Source organism: Etheostoma spectabile, chromosome 10, assembly GCF_008692095.1.
Source record: "Etheostoma spectabile isolate EspeVRDwgs_2016 chromosome 10, UIUC_Espe_1.0, whole genome shotgun sequence".
Classification (NCBI taxonomy): domain Eukaryota; kingdom Metazoa; phylum Chordata; class Actinopteri; order Perciformes; family Percidae; genus Etheostoma; species Etheostoma spectabile.
The window spans coordinates 15,133,956-15,147,849 of NC_045742.1; the positions used below are offsets into that span (position 1 = coordinate 15,133,956).

The window sequence follows — 13,894 nt, forward strand, 5'->3', positions numbered from 1 at the left end:
ACACACACACACACACACACACACACACACACACACACACACACTAACACACACATTCTTACGATGTCTTTTCCCCTGCAGGGCACAGAGCTAGTATTAGACATACTTTAGCAACGGTGTTGCCACAGCCCATTACTTAAAAGTGCTCCTAAAGTCTCTGGGAAAGAAAACAATTACTTCTCTGAACCGTCATGAAGACATGCTTTCCAGAACACAGGAAAGGTCACAGCACTAGGACCAATCACACGTTTTATTTTTGAAATTGAAGTTTGGCAACATGCTGTGTTTTTCTTTTCTGTCTTTCAGTTCTGTGTTCCCCGTAAACAATTTTGAGCTCTTGGGGTGGATGTGTGATTTCACAGCCAAACGTTTCCCAAACATGACTCTCCTGTAATTAGCTTGGTATTACAGTAAGACTCATGAAAGAACACAGGGAGCATAATGTTAAACTCAGTTAAGCAGCATTATGTTGACTTAGCCCGTTAAACAATTATCTAATGCGGGTGTTTAAGTAAATGTGTAATTAGATTGACACTGGAGAATCTGACATCTGCTTCCAATCACACACTGATATCCTTAATTTAATCTACAGCACCTGAGTGGTCCTTTAACATTTAGTTCAATATAAGGTTTCTGAAGCCCACCCCATCCCCCGCACTGCCCTCCCATGTCTGGGAACTCCTGTACTGTCATCCACAATTGCATCATTAAACTGGGCTTTTGCACAACAACGAGAGAATTAGAAAAAAAAAAACAAGCGAGAGACTTCACACAGCTGTCCAACTGAGAAAACCTACTTAGGCAACCTGCTCACGTCTTTGTGTAATGAGTTTGTTTCGTCAGATGATTCCAAGTATGCAATAAACCTCTTTGCTAAGTCAAGAAAACAGTTTTTTCTTCTGTCAGCAGAGGCTGAGCTTGGCAAACATTGAATGTAATATAACTGCCATTCTGAATTACAGTTTACAGTATACATGCTCTAAAAAAAGCCCAATGGGCAAATCCCCATGAACCATAATCAAACTCCGACTTTGGTGTAATGAATATGGTTTCCTGTTTGTTACTGCTGCGTACACATTTCCAAACTCATTGGCTTCAAGTGTTCCTGCCCAACTGAAGAGGGGCTCTGTGAGAAGAAAAGGGGAGAAAGAAACTGAAAAAAATGAAGGGCCCAAACAAACAACAAAGGAAAAAGAGGAAAACAAAGAAATGTGATACAGTGAACCTCCAAATGTAGAATTTTTTTTCTGGGATGACTATGCAGCTATCACGGTGAGTCGCAGACCATGTAGAAATGAAGTAGTGTGTATCAGCAATTTTTTACGTACAACAATGGCTTCTTAAAATCAAGTCAGTGCTCTGGACTGAGGACCTGTTTGGTCCTGTTGGCAAACTGAAAAGGTGGAGCTGTTCTGCCAAGCTCTTTTTTTCTCTGTGGATGCCTTTCTGTCAGACAAGAGCCTGCGAGAGTGAAAAGAGAAAAATAACTCTTTGCCTTTCAGTGATTTGTTTCTGGCCAGTCCCCAAAATGGAGAGAGGGAGAGACTAGCAGACTCAAATGAGCGAAAATAACAAGATGCATCCTGTCCAAGAGCTCACTTCTGTCTTTGTGTAACTGTGTTTAAAAGTGGCAGTCGTACCACCGAGCAGCCAGGACCGATCCTATCTGATGGGACCTTGTGCCTCAATCCCCTGCCATCTTACTGTGCCATCATACAGAACAATTAGCACCAGTGTCAGTACAGTATATGACTTCTTTCTGCGTTCCTTCCAGTAATTTGTCATGGAGAGCAATAAGTCACAGTGTTTACACAGTCAGGGATTAGGTTAAACAACGACTCTCTGAAAGCCTGTGGATGCTTCTGCAGTAAAGTATGAGATGCTGGGCTCAGGACCCAGTGAAACCAGCGCCAAGAAAGTATGGGACTCTGGGAGGAATGTTGACGGATGCTGAAATGCTTTCCCTCCCTTTCTTCATGTATTCCACACAGATTCCATCAAGGCTGCCATCCACGTCCCTGACACAAGTCTTTTAGAGGCCTGCAATGCACACAACGACCGATTTATTGATAGTCTGTACAAGGTGTCATATAAGAGGAAGTAGAGCCTGCACAGCTTTGACAGGGAGAGAGAAAAGAGAGAAACTTATGTAACACTCAAGTTCACAACCTTTTAGTACTTGTGTGACGATGGTGTGGGAGTGAGCTGAGGTCAGGAGGTTGTCTTGCTGTAGAAGAGTTCGAGCTGAGCAGGACGGACTGATGGTCAGGAGACTGGCTTTTAATTTTGAGCGCTATTTAAGTGGTAGTTTACGATTAATCCTTTTCCATGCTGCTAGATTAGTAGCTCTCATCTGCAGGAGTTTTAAAGGAAATCATAATCATCTATGTGGTGCATGACTCTTCTCTGTCCTTCTTGTACACATTTCAATCTGTCCGTTCCACAAGTTTTAACTGATCCATCACCGTCGGGCTTCTCTCATATGACAGGTCACGATGGGCGGGGGGGAAACAGTGCACATACAGAATCAGGCTGTTACACAACTTGGCTTTTTTTCTTTAAATGTTGTAAGGATTGTTGAGCCAGAATGTAAAGTTAAGACAGCTTTTTTAGCATATAGAGGATTTGAGGTAACTAAAACTAAGAAACTAAGACAAAGTTATTAAAGCATATCCCAAAGGATGAATGGATCAGAATGCCCTTGCCGTCTCAAGAGTACAGTATGCGTCTGAGGGTAAATCCTGTTACGTGTGGGTGATGAGGGTTGTCTTTAGTTTGGAGCGGTCAAGAGGTGAATGTTCTGATACTCCAAGCATGAACAATCTGTAGGTTTACAGTCATTTCTGAGAGCTCCTCCCGATTTCAAGGCAGAGTCCCGTTCTCACCAGAGGTTACATAACAAACAGACAGACGCAACAGTGGATATGTTGGCAAAACACTGGCTATCCTTCCATGCTTTTTCCAAGATTTTGTCAGTAGAATCATCACTTTGAATCAGAATGAATGTGCCTTTATCTGATCCATTTACTGGTTTGAGTGAGTGGTTTGGTGTATTTGTAAGGCTCTATTTGTTCATGAGCCCACTTCCTAGCCCTATAGAGGGAAAGGATGCTATTGTAGCTCATATCAGTTTATCAGTCAAAATTGAGAGAAACACCCTGATAAAAACAAAGTCCCCTGCTGTTATTCTGTGACAGCCAGCAAGGGGTGGTTGTAAAAGAATAAAAACAGAAAGACAAGAAGGAAACTTCCTCCTATTGAAATTCAAATATGCTTTTAGAAAGAGATATCAGATTGAGACAAGGCAGTACTTGTCCCTGTGAGTGTAACAATATCTAGGCTACCTACCGCATTGAACACAGCATCGCTAAGCGCTTCTCCTGGGGCCTGTCTTTTAGGTGAGTCTCTCGTTTGCCTTCTCAGGTTGGCATCTTAAATGGAATTAGCATTTTATCAAAACAGTTGGAAACCAATGCAATGGTTCAACTTGGATGGGCACACAGTAATTTGTTTAGTAGTTTTTGGGAATCCACATTTTTAGGTTTGTGATGCGAAAAGAGCATCTCCAAATGCTATTACAATTATCTTGAATTGATCATTTTGTGACTGTCAAGATTATTATATTTGTTATTTTAAAGCATTACCGTGAACTATTCTTTGTTAAAAACAGATGCATGTTTTAAACATGTTTTCCATATTGTCCAAGTCCATAATGGTAACGAAACTGTTGCCCTGCACTGAGCAGTCTAAACAGTTATAGGCACCTGCTGTCACCAACACGAGGAGACACGCACTGAGACAGATTAAAGACTTAGGTTAAGCTTGTCTTCTCGACCCCATGATAAGAGGCTAACACGTTTTGCAGATGTCTGCACTATTACTGCTGCACAACATCCCACTGAACAAGCTCTCAGATGTGTCATTGTCTAAACGCAGGCGGGGCTTTGATTATCTGGCATATTGTTGTTCAGCTTTTCTACAGTTATAGTACAATGATAAACCATATTGTCCTGTGTATTCTTTCTATCAAATAAAATGTTAAACTTTTAAAATTGGTGTTTAAACATGACAACAGTGTATCTATGAATTGGGCAGCATTTTCCTGACCCACCGGAGGAACCGGACAAATACAGTGTTGGGTAAAACTTATTGCTGATTGAATAAACAAAAAAGTGACATTGCTGAAAAATAGTGTGTCATTTGAGCATTTATTGTAAATCTGGTCTTAACCATATCAAGACTCTATTGCTCTTTCTGTTTTGCAAACACACAAGCATGCCACCCCCCCCCCGCCATATCTCAAGATAACCATGTTGTTTGACAGTTTACCTAAAGAACTGGGAGTACAGCCAGAGTGTCCTATCAGAGGAAACACTGCCTAACAACAGCTGTGAAAGCCCTCTCCTCCCACCCTCTTTCTCCTCTCTCTCTTTCTTTCTCTTCCTCATTTTTGCATTTTCCTGTTTTGGTGTTTGGTAGCTCTTTGCTTAGTCTTTGATACAAAGCAAGGGTCTGTCCTCAGGCGGCGGAGCGCAGACACAGTATTTGGTGAACCGAGAAAAGGCGACACAGTGGATTTTTGTTATTGTATCAATTTGTGTATCTGACTGTTATTTATTCACACAGACAAGACAGCTTTGATAGAAGAGCTGATAGATGATTAAAATAACAAAAATAACAAGAAACGTTATCCATAATATTCTCTAGTTACACAACTACACAGTGTCCTTTTAGGTGAATGAAGGAAACATTGCCTCCAAATGTGATTCGCTGTATCTTTATGTTAAGCACTTCCTTGACTTCGATGGGTGTGGTGGGTGGGTGGGTGGGTGGGTGGATGTGTGACTGCCTGTACAGTTTTAAGATGTTCTGTCCCTTAAGGTTTTGTGTTATTTTTATTAATAATAGGATGGAAGGCCGTGATCCTGTTGCATGACTGCAGGCTCACTGCTCACTCTTTATGCGTGAACACAGCTCAGACGCGGTACACTTGCAGAGAAACACTAGCATCTTAATTCATTGTGCGCAAGACTGATGTTGTTTCACTGTGACCCTTCCAACCGTGCATCCGTATGCAGCACAGTCTCGCACTCACTTGCCCGTCAGATGAACATGCATGGCGCAACAGCAACACCAGTGCCAAAATTAGGTGAGAGTGTACCAGACAACAACTAGGAATTTGACGAGACAGGTTAGAGACGTGATAATTACGTTGAGTCAGTCGCAGGCTGTCCTAAAGCATTCCAGCCAGATCAAATTTACTGCTGAGAGACTGTGTGAAAGGACAGGAATAACAATAACTGTTAGACGAGGAGGCGTGCAGCGCAGACAGAGAAGAAGAATGAGAGAACCCAAACAAATAAGCCAGGATGAGAGAGACAGCAGGATGAACGACTGTGCACCAGGTGGCAGGCAAGATACAAAAGTGACACAGCCACATCAAGACACATTCCCATATTTGCTACTTCAATTAACAATATTTAAAAACGCAAGGGGCACTTACGGTTACTATTACTATGACTTGTTGAGGGATGTGTATGTTGTATAGGTTGGTAACTACCTCACTGGCGCCACACCGTGCTACTTCCTCTGCGGTCAGGCTCTAATTACAGTCTCAACAAGAAAACACACCATAGTCGTTAAACTGGTGTGAAGAATACAATCAGTCACATAGGCTGGAAAACAAAGATAATCACTTGCTCTTTTTGACACTGTGCATGTACTTTGTGTGTGTGTGTGTGTGTGTGTGTGTGTGTGTGTGTGTGTGTGTGTGTTTGTGTGGATCAGGAGTTATCCAGTGGGTGTGGGAACCTGTGAAATACCCGATTTTGTTTCAGTTCTGCAAATCCTGAAATAGTTCCTCAAAATAGTTGGTATAGCTTAACTGACATCTGTTTCATTTACGATTCACAGGTTAATATTTTGAAAGAACAAAGAAGATGCTTGAAAATGATTTTTTTTAAATCAGTTCTCTTTATGAGGATATATAAAGATGACAATAAATCGTATTGAACCGACACACCAATACATATTTGTATGACGTGGATCACATGAAATGTGGCAAATTACATTTAAGTGTCTACATACTTTGAATATGCTGTTACAACACAGTTGGCTGGGCTGAATGATGGATAGATGGTTTTATTGCGGCAGATAATACGTTACGATCTAGTTCTGACTGGTTCTGGCAATCACCCTGGCACATACCTGTTTTTAAGTTTAATAATTCTGCAACAACACAGCTAAGTTTGACGTATTTCTCCCATTTTATGATACTCTGCAGAGTGCTCTTGTGTTATAGTGGGGTTGAAGCCAAACATTAGTATGCTGATCAGTGTCTAAATGCTTAACCTCTCCCAGTCTCTTCCTCTTTGATATGTTCTCTGGGTAGTTTTAATTGGTTTCCAGGAAACACATTTGAATGCTTTGTACTTGTTTCTTCCTCACCTTGCCGTGCCGCCACAAAGCCGAGTCACGACCAAGCTTGGTGGGAGTCTTGTCCCTCAATGCTTGAACTCTTTAGGTATGAAGATGAGGTGAAATCTTACTGGCTCCAAAACGCTGCTTACGTGGGCAAATCTGGCAAAACTCCAAAACAATCAAGATCTCTTGCGCACTCCTCTATGCCAATGAGCCAGATCTGATTAGAGATGTTATGTACTCAACTTTCATTTCAAAAAATGTCAAGCATAGCAATCCTCTTCTTCTTGTTCTTTTTGAAACAGCTGTTGATTGATTGATGCCCAACATTTTCAGAATTGAGAATGCTGTTTTCCCTCAATCTGAGCTCCTAGCAATGTTAATATTTAAATCTCCAAAAACAGTTTTTGTGAGTGTTTAAGTTATCCAGCATAAAAAGAGCTCAATTCTACGAAAGGTGTCAAACTGATAGAATGTCTTTATTTCAGTGTGTTAAGAATGTGAGCAGCCGCCTGCCAAGCACTGTAAATCTACACGTCAAGACAGAGACAAAAGCAGCGTGTATTTGTTCCTCCTTGCTTGCACGCATTTGTGTGTATGTGTGTGTGTAGGTCTGTGCTTTGTCTGCATACGACACTAACCTCAAATTTGTGTGCACATCAAATGCATGTCCATTTCTGTGTGCGTCTGCGTGTCTTGTTGCAGGTTTGTCCTTTTTGCATGCATACATGGATATGAATCTCTCAGTTATGTTTGTCCATGCTTGAATGCACACCTGAACTTGCATGGGAGTGTACCTGTTTGGTGCGTGCGTGCCAAACACATACAAGAGTGTTCTGTGGTTTTATAAGTGAACTTTGGACCTCTCGGGTACATGCTGGAGGAGGCAAATTTAGCCTACATTGTTTACCCAAGCCTTTATATAATGACTGGGATAGCAGATCATGTTTACCCTCTCTTCTGTGCAGCTTCGAGACCAGGAAAATGACATCTCAAGAAGACAATTTGTCTTGTGTACTCTGACCGACTCCAAGTTTGAGAGTCACTTCAAATGGAAGTATTTCCTGTTTGTTTCTCAGAGGAGAGCTTGAACCTTAACTTTGCTGTCAGCCAGTCATCTGCTGCAAAATCCTCAAATTTAAAGAGAAGGTTTTATTTTTATGGAAAATAAACTGAGGTGAACTGAATGCTGGCTTTAAGCTAATTGCTCACAGTTACATGTGTTTGTATTTAAAGCACATACATTGTTCCCTATGAGATTTTCCCAATTGCACAGTACTGACTCCATTAGTGTGATTATTCAGCAGCTACAGCATAACATACTTGCTTAGCTCAAACATTTGCATTTATTATAAAGCAGCATGCTCAATGAGCTGTGGCTGGGAAGTGTTTTCAAGGAGAATCACAGAAAAAGACAAGCTTTCCTCATATATGACAGTCCCACAAAGTATCCTAAGTACCACACTGATGAAAGTGGCATCTACAAACTTGGTGAATGCAACATTTTTGTGATACTGGGGTTGCGTATATGTTTATTGCATGATTTTATAATTTATTGGATGTAAGATGTTACCTCACAATGTATTTGTCAGATTTTCTGACTTCCAACAACAAGTCACAAAATATCCTGAAGTCAGGTTCCGATGTGTTCCGTTCTTATTGACCCAGCTGCATGTCTACAAACGGAGCATGGAAGAAGAAAAAAAACAACAACCTTCAAATGACCAATCAGTAAAGCTTATAAGACTTGCGTCTTTGTGTGAGAGGTAGCCTTTTGGGCTTTTTGAAGGCAGGATAGGCTGGGGTTCCTGTAAACTCCCAAACACCCTCTCAGCTCAGCACTGCACGTATCACTTTGTTCTCAGTTTATTTGGATCATGCACCAGCTTTTGATGTTGATCCTTCCCCTGGCTGACTCACATCCTGAAATAGTGCTCTTGTGTTACACTAGTCCTTCTGAACTGATATCAGTCACAAGGAAAAGTAAGAGAGTTAAACATTTTGTGGTCTGGAGAATGTTTTATTCACCCTTCAAATAATAAGAACAACCTGAATCATGATCAGGCTACATATCTGTAACTGCTAGCCCATGTTAGCATCCTGTTTTTCCTTGGCTAGTAGTAATAGATAATAGATGCCACAGCCCCAATGACCAAATAAAATAAAATATGTTTATATTAAGGGTGTTCCATATAACTTAAATATAAAAAATAAGTCACTCAAATAATTGTAACAAAGACCCTGTGCCATTGGCATGATGCAGTCTACACAGGTCAACAGCACAGCAGAGAGGAGACAAATAAATATAGCCATGTAGGCAGATAGATATCTACTTTTATCACTTGCATTCATTCTTCATGAAGTAAGTGCATACATGTACGTGCAATGTTATCTCATTACATCATAAGAAACATGATGTGATAATACTTTTGAACATAAATAATTGTAAATTGTTGGTAAAGTAACTATTTTCACACCAGTTAACATTTTACCAGATGATATAGTCATGCTATGTATTTAACCATACATTAAATACAGAGTAGAACTTTATATATATCAGGGGTTTAACATAAAGATGAAGCATCCTCAAGACAGCAATTACTTCTATTACTTTATTATAGTGCATTGCAATTAACAATAATAAGTCCTACTTTCCAAAATTTAGTAGTGAGAGTTATGATGTCATATGTGTGTTTGTAGCCCGAATGTATTAGTTTTACAGTCTTTACACGGGTGGTCGACATCTGGATACATATTTTAGTTGTTCTCCTGAAGGACATGTGGCTACCTTAATTGCACTTTCTAATTAACTTTTCTTGAAGCTTTCTTCTTTTAAACTGCAACATATTTTCTCAGTAAAATGGGGTCTGCACATCTGGCCCTGTCCTCATCTGTCTCTGCCTGTCCTCTGTCGGTAGGGGATCCTCACCACGCAGACAGGCTGAGGAAACATTGCGTACATTCTGTTCTCTCACTCTTTGGCCCTTTTCTCTGTTTGCATGTGTTCCACACATTACTTCTGTGGGACTGCACAGACCTATTTCCCTTGTAGTTTTTCAGACATCAGAGTTCAATGGTTTTAATTTGTGATGCTATTTGAAAGGGAGAATTATACGAGGTACTGAATGTACATGAGATCCCTGGTGCACCACTTGACAGCTGCACTTTGAGTTATATCTGGTTCCCCATGGAGAGAACGTAAAAAGTGTCCTGTGAATGGTTTTAATTCAACAACAGTAAGAGCTGGGATAATTTTATGTGCATATTTACATATGAACGCGTTGTAGTTTGATGTCCGACTGCACCGATGCTATGTCTAAGGCAATCAATTCAAGTTTTCAATAGCGTTGCCCCAAGTAAAACGCAAACAGGGGTGGAGTGGGAGAAGTGGTTTATGTCCTTTCTATTCTATTGTCTATAGATCACGTATAGCGTACAGTTTAATCAGGAAATCATATAAATGTTACCCTTTAAAAACACTGCTTTTTTAAAAGGGTGTTAGGGTCCCCAGTATCCCCAGTCACTACAATGTAGTTCTATAGATAAAGTTGTCATACATACTGTATACCACAGGTAGATCAAATATTATTCTATCATCATGAGCAACTAGGTATAAATGCAGCCTGATCACTGCTATCTCTAGTGACTTTACAAGGAAACAAGTAATATAAGCCTATACTATTTTAGATTTTCTTTCTATTTGAAATAGATATATTTTTGTAGTTGGCAAAATTTCACCAGCATTATTCATCATAAGACTTAATCTTAAATCGTATTATGAAGTTGTGGAGATTTGAGGCACCCCAGGAAAGAAAGGGATTAACAGATGGCACAAAATGAAAATGTAACACATAAAGTTTTAGGATATGTATGAAAAATACTATAAACATAAGAAAATTCTTATTTTTTTCAAACAACGTTTTTATTTGTATGACTTGTACGTCTACTGGAAGAATTGTTTTGTGATAAAATTATTTTTTAATACTTGAGGTTAAGAATAACAGCAAATCCTCATCCTATGTGCACATCTCCAGTACAGGACATGGATCATTTTAACATTAGAATACAAACATGGTAATGTTGTTTATCCACACATAGGCCAACACAACAAAACTGGAAAGAAATCTATATACATGCAAACATATAAACCCTATACCTGCGTTTATATGTATGCAGAGAAATTGAAAGACATTTTGAACATGAAGGAATATATGATGTTCATTTGTGGAGCTGTTAAAGCTGTAAAAGCCCTTTTTTTCACCAGCAATGACCGCTAATGACTTGTGTCAAATTATGCGTGGGAAATCAGTTGTTGTTCCACCGTCATCTTGCAGGTGACAAAGGAATAGCTTTAATGCTCAGCGGAAGAGCCTGCTGGAGTCTGTGGGAACGATTCTGTGTTTGGATGACACTGACAGCGATAGTAAGCAGGGTGCCTATCAACTAGTTCAATCCAGATTGTGCAGACAAGGCCAGACGTGCATGAGAATCCACGTATGCGAGCGTGTGGCGAACCGCACGCATCGACATACACACGGGTATAACAAAAACACATGCAAGCACACAAACACACATCAGGGGACAGTCCATCGTGGGACCAGCTCCCTCCAGTGTTGTCCTAGTTGCTGGTGACTTGGGTCACACAGCTGCAGGCTGAGCCAGACACACAGCTGGGAACGGTTGAGGAAAGTTGGAAGATGAAGAGAGGGGGAGTTTGAGAGGTAGAAATGAATTGAAAGAAAGTAGTAATATTAATATAAGGTATACTTTAGAGAAAAGAAAAGGTAAAAAAAAAAGGTACTCAGGATGTTATATGCTGGCAAGGGTGTTTGATCACTCTTTTCTTTTATTAATTTAACTTGAACCAAAGACGAATTACCTATTCACTTATAGCACAGATGCTGCCACATAAAGATGCCCAACCTTCACTTAGGAGATATATTTATATACAGGACAGATGCCACAAACCTTTTTTAGGGACCCCGTTTTGCCCATGATGTACGAAAAGCTCAGATGACTCTGTTTGCAATGAAAAATAAAACCTGCCAACTGAGAGCTGATAGTGTGGTATAAGTTATATGTGAGAAGCGGCAGAGCAATGGGTTTTACTGTACAACCCATTGCTCTGCCTTGGAGCGATTCTGTGTGTATCAATCAACTTCTCAGCACTTACAGTAGATTTCCTTTCCCCAGTTCCATGACAGTCTTGTGATGGATTTCAGTGCAGTATGTACCCATTAGTGGGATGTCAGCATTCTGCGGCTGAAAGTGACTCAGATCAGGCATAGATACACACAACCACACCAACTATGACAGCTGAGGTATATAGTACACTAAAGTAACATAGGCAGATGAATATAGACAGATGGCAGTGAACTCTGTAACCTTTTGTTCTGGGACATGATCCAGCCAACAGTGTAAATATCACAGGTGCCATGCAAAGTCGCAGCCATTACCACTCAGTGTGTTTTGGATTCATGACTTTTGAATATCACTTTTCATGCTTTGTACTGTATGTAAGTAAATAGCAGACATGCAAACCCTGATTTGAATTCCAGAAATATACACCAATATATATTTTCAATTGGAAACTCAAATAGGTTGTAGTGGTGTGTATCTAATTACACCAGACAGAAAAAAACAATGATCAATTCAACAGTTTTCTCATAAAAGTGTATGATAGATAATATAGGGGACCCAAACAGAGTTAACGGGCTAAGACATAAATACTGTAATAACAGATTCCACTGCTATTTAAAACTGTATGGACAATTGTGTCCACAACCTCTGACCTTTTGTAGAGCATCCACAGAGCCATTAGTCAGACCACTAATTGCATCCTGAGAGTCTAATCCGTGGTTTTCCATGGCAGACAATCTTGTGTGTGTACACCTGTTTGCACTAAAAACACAGATGGGAATCCTATGGGCTATTGGCTAGAACATAGTGTTATTTCTTTTTAGGGGGATGTCGGGTTCGGGGGATAATTGTGGCCTGACAGGGGTTCACCATACTGTGATAGTCCCCGGACACACTCCTCTTGGTCTATGTCCGTATTTCACAGTAAATTTAACCAGGACATTCGCTTCATTATAGCACAAGGTAAATCTTTACATTATGGCCTGAAGCTGTCTGCTGAATCACAGCCTGGTGCCAGATGCTGCCAAGTCCCCAAGCTTGTTAACTGCAATATACTGCACACAGCACCATTAGCTACAGTACTGTGTGCCCTGCTGTAAACTGCTATTAGTTTCAGTGAAGGCTACTGTGTATGCACTTATCACTTTGCACAAACTGAAATTAAGTAGAAATAAAGCAATAAAGTGGCGCTTTATGTTGTCTCGAGGAATCAAATCAAGGCAAGTGAGTCTTTTGGGTTGGTAATGAAGTCAATCATGTCACCAAGGCAGATAGACGATAGGAGATTGTCCATCAAGGGGCTAATGAGTTATAGTTCCGTATAGATGCTGAAAAATCCAAACACACACACACACACACACACACACACACACACAAACACACACACACACCTGCTTGCGGCATCCTCTGATTTTGTAACAGCTGCCTTAAGGGATGTGCAGGGGGGGGAAATGCTATGCTATGTTTTCTGCATTGCAATTCATAATTAAAGCCTTTCGGTAGCTAAGTACGTCCTATTAAAAAGTTGCTCCTTTGTCGTCTGTAACCAATATTTAGCCAAATTGCTTAACACAGCAGCGCAGACTCATAGTAAATGCTGCGTTCACAACATAGGCTACAGTTTTTAAACTCTGTACCCTCTGTACCCGAGACACTCGCCCACGAGTAAAAACAGCACCTCTGATTCATAGTTTAATCATTTACAAACCATACAAGCTATCGACTTACCAATGATGGCGTCTAAAAGGTAACAAGTTAGCAGTTACGAAGGTCTCTTCCGGGTCTTTCTAGCCTCTACAGGTGATTTTCTATCTAGCCAGGAACTTCCAGCCTCTTTCGGGGTCGTTGGGTTTTAAATCCAAACTGTTACATCCAAGATTGATCCACTTTGTGTCCATAATTCATTGCATTTTGGCTCATTTCTGCCGCTAGCTCGCGGCTCTGTCTCTCCTCTCTGTTGTTTACGGAAATACAGGCACCAGCATGCCCATATATGGGAGACAACGCCACCCTCTTGCATGGAAGGCCAGAGGGTACAAAAAGGCCAATTGGCTGTATGGAAGGCCAAGAGGCGCACATATTTAGACACGCAATTGCTTGTGTAGCATTGCTGTGGGTGTAATATCAATAAATATGACAATAAAATATGACATTATTATGTTATTATTGGCATAAGTAAATGTCATGAGAGCAAAAGCGTCTTGACTTTCTTTGAAAAAATGTATGTGTTTTGTCATCTGTATGAGTTATAATGATTATTTCTTCACAATGTGACTCCCAGGACATATGAGAAGTGTTTTAGAAAGGAAAATGGCTTATGTATTACTTATCTGTC

The 13,894-nt window shown here is 40.4% G+C and overlaps 1 protein-coding gene and 1 long non-coding RNA gene across 2 annotated transcripts in view; one reads left to right on the forward strand and one right to left on the reverse strand.

Moving 5' to 3' along the window:
- tsc22d3 (TSC22 domain family, member 3) overlaps positions 1-13,894 on the forward strand; it is a 33,892-nt gene that overhangs the window by 10,774 nt on the left and 9,224 nt on the right. The window lies entirely within an intron of this gene.
- Positions 2,977-13,894, reverse strand: part of LOC116696439 (uncharacterized) — a 21,917-nt gene continuing 10,999 nt past the window's right edge. Inside the window, exon 3 of the long non-coding RNA XR_004333729.1 lies at positions 2,977-2,987. This is a non-coding gene — a long non-coding RNA (uncharacterized LOC116696439). The remainder of the gene's footprint in view (positions 2,988-13,894) is intronic.